Source organism: Stegodyphus dumicola, chromosome 10 (assembly GCF_044657685.1).
Source record: "Stegodyphus dumicola isolate Sdum_Otavi_A_Nest chromosome 10, ASM4465768v1".
Classification (NCBI taxonomy): domain Eukaryota; kingdom Metazoa; phylum Arthropoda; class Arachnida; order Araneae; family Eresidae; genus Stegodyphus; species Stegodyphus dumicola.
The window spans coordinates 180,432,215-180,440,003 of NC_140777.1; the positions used below are offsets into that span (position 1 = coordinate 180,432,215).

Below are 7,789 nucleotides of genomic sequence, written 5' to 3' on the forward strand. Positions count from 1 at the left end.
GGAAAACATCCTAAAAAGTCAGTTGTTTAGCAGTTGTTTACTTAGTTCTTGTTACTGATATTTTTAATAGAGTTCTATTCAACGTTTTAGTAGTTAAATATATAGATATTGCGATATTGTACGAATATCTCTGAGGAAATTTTAGCATTTTTCTCTTATTGTTGAGATAATAAATTTTATTCATGTTTCATCAACTTGTGCATTCCATGACTTACGAACCAGTATGCACGCAATAATATTGTTAAGAGAAAATTTTGCTACCAATATTTACAGAAGAAATTCTGTGATACCCAAAGACTTTCAAAACGTGAAACTTCAGCAAGCAAAAGCAACAAGTCGTAGTTCAAAAAGTACCACTGCACCCTTTGTGAAAAATGAAGACTAATACAAGTATTGCTTAGCTACCTTTCCAACATATTCCTGCAGAGCTTCCTGTGGATTATGGTGAATACGGTCTCTCGAAAACAGCTCTTTCTAATTGCAAAACCACAATTGAGGAATTTCGAAAAGAACTGGAAATGAATACCCATGGAAATTTTACGAAAAGTTCTATCATGGAAATCGCGACGAAGTTGAGGGAAAAAAGGCTATCAGATCAACATTTAAAAAATGCTCTTTATATTTTAAACATTAATTAAATGACATCGAAATCGTTTGTTTATTCTCCCATCAATAAAATTCCGAGTTCCATACTCAAGGACCTCATTCCGGATATGAATTCCTGGGGTATTTATAGGATTCCTTGCCAGTGTGGTTTAATTTACATTGGCCAAACTAAGAGAGCCTTAAAATTTCGCGTCAAGGAACATGAGGCATATGTTAGAAAAAAGGAAACACAGAAGTCTTCTTTCGCTCAACATTGTTGGTCCGAAAATCACACTTTCAATTTTTCTGCTGCCAAAATTATTCAAAAAAAAAAAAAAAAAAAAAAAAAAAAAAAAACCATCTTCCATTGGAGAAATGGATTTTCTAGAGGCATTTCACATTCAAAATAATGCAGGGTTTTAATATTTGGTGGCAACAATTTGAAAAGTGAACCGACGCAAGATGCCAAAGCGAAATTAATAGCCCTTCTGGTCATATTGCCCCTTCGGGCTAATAATCCTAAGCACTTTTAGAAAAACGTCACAAATCTATGAATTCCATAGAAATTAGTCGTTTATTTAGAACTAGAAGTTCCCGAATAAGAGGAAAGAATGAAAGAGGTAAGTAAGAGCCAAAGAACCGAGACAAAGCTGTGCTAACGAAACACGGCGTAGAGTACCAGTAAATTTTCAAGATCAAGGTGGCAGGTGTGCTAGCTACAGGAAGTTGCGATAAAATGTTTCAAAGTAAGCAGAAGTATACATTGAAGCGGCAAATTATAAATAAATAATGTAAAGTTTAAACTTGCAGCCATGAAAACGGAAAATTATCAGAATTCATATACATAATATTGCGGAGTAAAATTTCCATTAGTGTTTTTCCTAACGAACCAAGAATAAATAATTCAAAATTTTTTCTTCTAACTCATAAGATTTGTATGCTGCAGAAAAGAACTTTATAAATATTGTCCAAATCATAGTTTCCAACACTTTTTAACTCGCGTTTCCCTTTTAGGGTAATTTGTTAGAATAAACTGTAATTTTTGTTTTTGATAATATAAAAAAAAGTCTGATGTGTACACCACATGACTTCCTTGTACGGAATATTAAATTATATGCATTGTTTTGGCTGCATCTCATTTAAACTTATTTCCTCGAATTTCATTACAGATAGATTTCTCATTCAATTAATTCAGTTCTCACTTCGCGGCAAGGCAAAAATACATAAAAGCTCAAAATATCTTCGTTAAAAACTGAAAGATACAAAACATGAAACACCAAATAGAGTTAAAACAATTTTAAAAAAATTTTACAATTAAAATTACACTTTCTACGAAAAAATAAGCCATTCTGCCAGCGGGCAAGAAGGCAGATTTTTCGGTGCACAAAACTGAAAGTTTCCTTTTGGTCCCGCTCGGCAAAAAGACACTGAAGGTGCAGAAAGACGTATTTTAATATTCTTCTAAGTTTCAAATGTAAACAAATATGGCTTCTATGGTTAAAAAATTAGGCTTAGCCGCACTTAAACAACTTTTAAATTGTGGATAATTCTACAGCTATTGCATGCAGTTTACCTAAAGGCATAGAAACCTTAACTGGAAGGTAAGAACAACATAATTCAATCATTTTTAAAGCAAAAAATGCACAATTTGTTAACATATAAGAATGGGTATGTATATTTATTTATTTATTTATATATTTTTAGTAGCCGAATGCAACCAAAATAGGAGTTGCACAACTATATGTTATAGCAGTCCTATGTACAGTATTTCAACGTTCTGAGGCTACTCGTTTTTGAGTTATGCGTGATACATACATACGTACGTTCGTACAGACGCCACGAAAGAATGTTTCTGAATTCATTTTAAATTATTTTTATAACTCGTTTGAGGAAAACATTTTTGTGTGTGCAAGGTGTACATACGAAATCATCAGTATTTAAATTGACCCAAGAATTTTACACACACACTGAGCTAGTGAAAATATAAATCATGTTCCTGAATTTCACGGAAGCACGTAAATGCGCCAACAAGGAAATTAAATTTTTATTCCAAAGGGGCAATTTGCCCAGAAGGACTATTAATTTCGTTTTGGCATTTTGTGTGAATTACTACAAACGCTTCACTTTTCAAACTGTTGCCACCAAATGTTAGAGCCCTGCATTATATTTAAAGAAATTGAATAATGGAGAATCTGAATAAATGTGGGTTCTCTCATTGTGATAAACAAAGTTACCGAGCCATCCAATTTTGAATAACGTACGTTTCCACCAGATTATGGGCATCTGCAAGCCCAAATTTGGAATCTGTTTAATAATCTAGTTCATATTTTTAAAACTTTAACAAATTTTTTATTAAGAAACTCAACGATTTCAAAACCAGCAATGGCAATACTATACGAAAAAAAAAAAAAAAAAAAAAAAAAAAAAAAAAATCATCTCCAGTGCACGAGACTGTGTATCGGAAATTCTAAAGATATGCTCTATTTAAAACTATTTTACGATTTTGCTCTTGAACTGAATTTTATGGTTCAAGTTCGAAGACCGTGATATTTGATAAATAAGGGTAACAGACAAAATGTTAAAAAAAAAAAAAAAAAAAAAAAAAAAAAACGCCCCTTTGGACGTAATTTAAAATCGAAAACTTTTCAGATTTTTATTTATTTTTTTTTATTATTTAAATTAAAATGAATATCATATTTTAGAAGATTTCATGCGCTTTTACTCTTAAGCCATTACAACAAGTCTTTTACCGAATGATTCTTTCATTTTCTATTTGGAAAGTCAATATTAACCTTTGCAGCTACAACTATTTTACGATATTTTGACGAAGTCAGCAAACATACGACTCAGATTCGCCGGAGGAAAACATCGTGGTATTTGGGAAATTCCGCTTTTCGTAATTGTTTTACCTACGGAATTCTGCAAAACAGGATAAATTTCGAGATACAAAGAGAGTCCGGGCAACACTGCAAATATCTCGACGTTTGCGATATTAACACAGAACTATTTCTTTTCTTCAATAAAGGCAGACAGTTAGGTACATGTTTGTGATATTCGTTACATATTTCCAGGCCATTCATTCAGTTTACTTCCAGAGCTCCACGTTCAAGCTGGAAGCAGATGTCTTCTTAGAATTCGTGTAAATACGTTTTTGTCTAAAAAAAAATTAAGCATTCTAAAACGGAAAACGAGTAGAAAATTAATCCTAAAAATAGCAGTCAGTAGAATTTTAAATTTGTATGTTTAACTGTTAAAAGTCATTGTTTAATTAATAACTTTTATGAAGTTGTAATAGTAGTTTTTTACAAAAAATATAGTTTAAAAAGATATAAAAGGACAGATGAATAACTGCATGATGTTAAATGTATCAAAATTGATTGAAGCAAAACAATATGAAATAAATATTGTGACAATGCTTCATCTGGAACTAACTTTAATTAAACTTCCCCAACTCAGAGGCCTGTGCAGAGTGTTGTGTGGGGTCATAATGTGATGAAATTTTAAAAACAGACACTTAAGATCATGCGCTCGAGATTTATTAAATAAAAAAAAATTAGTACAAGAAGTTGCCGACATGTGGCGCTGCAGATCAACAAGAGCCGTGGTTCTCCACAACTCTTTCCATTCGCAAAGCAGTGTGTTCCACAGCGGAACGCAGTAAGTCCACATTAATTCCACGAACATGTCGAATAATTGCCTCTTTCAGATGTGTAAAAAAAAAATTGAAGAGCCTTGCGTAATCGAAGATAAAAAAATCTGGTGTGTACACCACGTGACTTCCTTGTACGGAATATTAAATTATACGCATTTTTACTGCATTTCATTTAAACTTATTTCCCCGAATTTCATTAGAGATACATTTCTCATTCAATTAATTGAGTTCTCACTTCGCGGTAAGGCAAAAATGCACAAAATCTCAATGCATCTTTGTAGGGTTTGTATTTATTTTAACTAACATTTATTTTAAGTTTAAACTATCTTTCCTGTCAAGCCTTACTTTCCCCTGGAATTGCCAATGCCAGAGTATGTAAATTTTAGTAGAACGCGCAAGGATTCAAATTGTCAGCGGAAGTAATCTGAGTTAAATAGAAGGGAAACGAGTTCGAAAGTGTGCTTTCTTGCTTCACGAGCGTGGAGGTGGCTAGTTAGAAATTGAAGAACCACGCGTTTCGGCTTGTGTGCTTGCCTCGGCAGATTGTTAAATCTTTCAACGTAATATTCAGAAGTTTGATGAATTGTCAGCGGTATCTTAGAACGCGGTTAGGTTAGTTACGTGTAGAGAGCCTCGTAGTTAGTCACTTGTTATTATTCTTTTTTGAGTTTTTTATTTTTATTTTACCGCCGGGTCGGCGTAGTTTGTGAGCGTCAAGAGCACGCATCTGTAGTTTCTAAAGTTGAATAAAAAGGGATTTAAACCCTTCTCAAGACTTTGTATACTTTCCAGTTCATAGCAGTCACCACTATTGTTGCGTGCAGGTTGGAAGCGCGCAACATTACATCTTCACTAAAAATTGAAAAATATAGAAAAATATAAAATATTAATACAATTAAAACAATTTAAAGAACAGTTTCTACGATTAAAATTAGAGTTTCTACTCGAAAATAAGCAATTTGGCCAGCGGGTAAGGAGGCAGATTTTTCGGTGCACGAAACTGGAAGTTTACTTTTGATCCCACTCGGCGAAAAGACACAGAAGGTGCAGAAGGTGGTTTAATTCACTATTCTGCTAAGATTCAAATGTAAACAAATATGGCAACTATGGTAAAAAAAATTGGGCTTAGCCGCACTTAAACAACTTTTAAATATTTGATAATTCTACAACTATTAACAGATTAACTAAAGGCATAAAAACTTAAACCGGAAGATAAGAATAACATAATTCATTCAATTTTAAAGCAAAAAATGCACAATTTAGCAGCATATAAAAATAAAAAAATAACTGAGCTCACGGAGCCGAGTACTTCCTTTGGTTTGACTCTGCGAAAAGACAACGAAGGCGTAGAAACTGAATTTGTTGTGGACGCTGAGTCAATATATGGAATAATTTAATAGCTTAAATGTTAATTCCAGAATAGATTAAACATGATTCATTCGCATTAATAAAAGAAGGCGTTATCTTTTTTGTTGCGAAGCTTAGTTTCTCTAGATTGGCAACAAATCCACTATTCTGCTAAGTTTGAAATGTAAACAAATAGGATCGAAGGACAGGAAAGAAGATGACGAAGCGCCATCTTCTATCCTGTCCTCCTGGAGATACTGTGCTGCGCTCATTCTACTTGAAGCTCCCTTCTTTGGGACGCGAAGTTCTGACAGCACAAACACAGCATGAACTTTTCATGCTAATTTCGGCATACAGCGAAAGTTGGAGTTAGTTGATAATATTTAGCCCTTGATTAGATAATTAACTTGTTGCAATCATTTGCGACCTTGCCAACCAAAGATGAGCATTTGAGTGTTTGCCATCAAATTCTGAGCTCGAATGAACGTTCGAACGCCAAGTTTTCGTTTTTGTCCGTTATGTGCACACTCTGTGAGTTTTTCACTGAACTGATTGCGCAGCTTTTGGTTTCGTTCATTCGTTTTCCCAACACTGTAGTAAGTTCAGGTTGGAAGTCTAATATACCTCTTTTCTGCTTCTCAGAGTGAAATGCGATCCTATGCTCTATGGTAATTAGTGTTCATCTGGATGAGTATTATTTTAAGGTATTTCTCCCTCCTTCTTAGCATGCCTTCGTGGTATAATGGTCAGCACGCTCGACGAGAATTCGAGAGGTCCGTGGTTCGAGTCTTCGCGAGGGCATTGCTCGTTTGTCTCTTCTCCTGCTTCAAAAATACCTAATAAAACTACAGTTGACAGTCGAGAGCAGAATCTGGACGCCCGTGCGGCTTACTTAGACTATTCGGGTCTAGTCCAGGTTCCGCAACTATCCGGGGCAACACCTCATGGACCCTATAAGGTCTTACATTGATCCTGTATACATGCTTACATAGTTCATACATACACATGCTTACATAGTTCATAATATATGCTTACATAGTTGAATAGTTCATAATATATGCTTATATAGTTCTTAATGTATGCTTACATAGTTCATAATATATGCTTATATAGTTCATAATGTATGCTTACATAGTTCATAATATATGCTTATATAGTTCATAATGTATGCTTACATAGTTCATAATATATGCTTATATAGTTCATAATGTATGCTTACATAGTTCATAATATATGCTTACATAGCTACATAGTTCATAATGTATGCTTACATAGTTACATAGTTCATAATGTATGCTTACATAGTTACATAGTTCCTAATATATGCTTATAGAGTTACATAGGTCGTAATATATGCTTACATAGTTGAATAGTTCATAATATATGCTTATATAGTTCATAATGTATGCTTACATTCTTCATAATATATACTTACTAGTTACATAGTTCATAACATATGCTTACATAGTTACATAGTTCATAATATATGCCTACAGAGTTACATAGTTCATAATATATGCTTATATAGTTCATAATGTATGCTTACAAAGTTCATAATATATGCTTATATAGTTCATAATGTATGCTTACAAAGTTCATAATATATGCTTATATAGTTCATAATGTATGCTTACATAGTTCATAATATATGCTTACTAGTTACATAGTTCATAATATATGCTTACATAGTTAAATAGTTCATAATATATGCTTACATAGTTACACAGTTCATAATATATGCTTACATAGTTACATAGTTCATAATATATGCTTACATAGTTACATAGTTCCTAATATATGCTTACAGAGTTACATAGGTCGTAATATATGCTTACATAGTTGAATAGTTCATAATATATGCTTATATAGTTCATAATGTATGCTTACATAGTTCATAATGTATGCTTACATAGTTCATAATATATGCTTACTAGTTACATAGTTTATAATATATGCTTACATAGTTAAATAGTTCATAATATATGCTTACATAGTTACATAGTTCATGATATATGCTTACAGAGTTAAATAGTTCATAATATATGCTTACATAGTTACATAGTTCATAATATATGCTTACATAGTTCATGACAGACATAGTTCATAGTATATGCTTATATACAAGTAGTTCATAATACATAGATCTTTCATAATACCTTCTTACATAGTTCATACATAATCATGCTTACATAGTTCTTACTTGCT

General features: G+C 32.8%; 1 non-coding gene across 1 annotated transcript; it reads left to right on the top strand.

Annotated features, from left to right (window-relative positions):
• Positions 1–6,312: 6,312 nt before the first annotated feature.
• Positions 6,313–6,385, top strand: TRNAS-AGA (transfer RNA serine (anticodon AGA)). The gene has a single exon. It is a non-coding gene; the product is annotated as a tRNA-Ser (tRNA).
• The last annotated feature ends 1,404 nt before the right edge of the window (positions 6,386–7,789 follow it).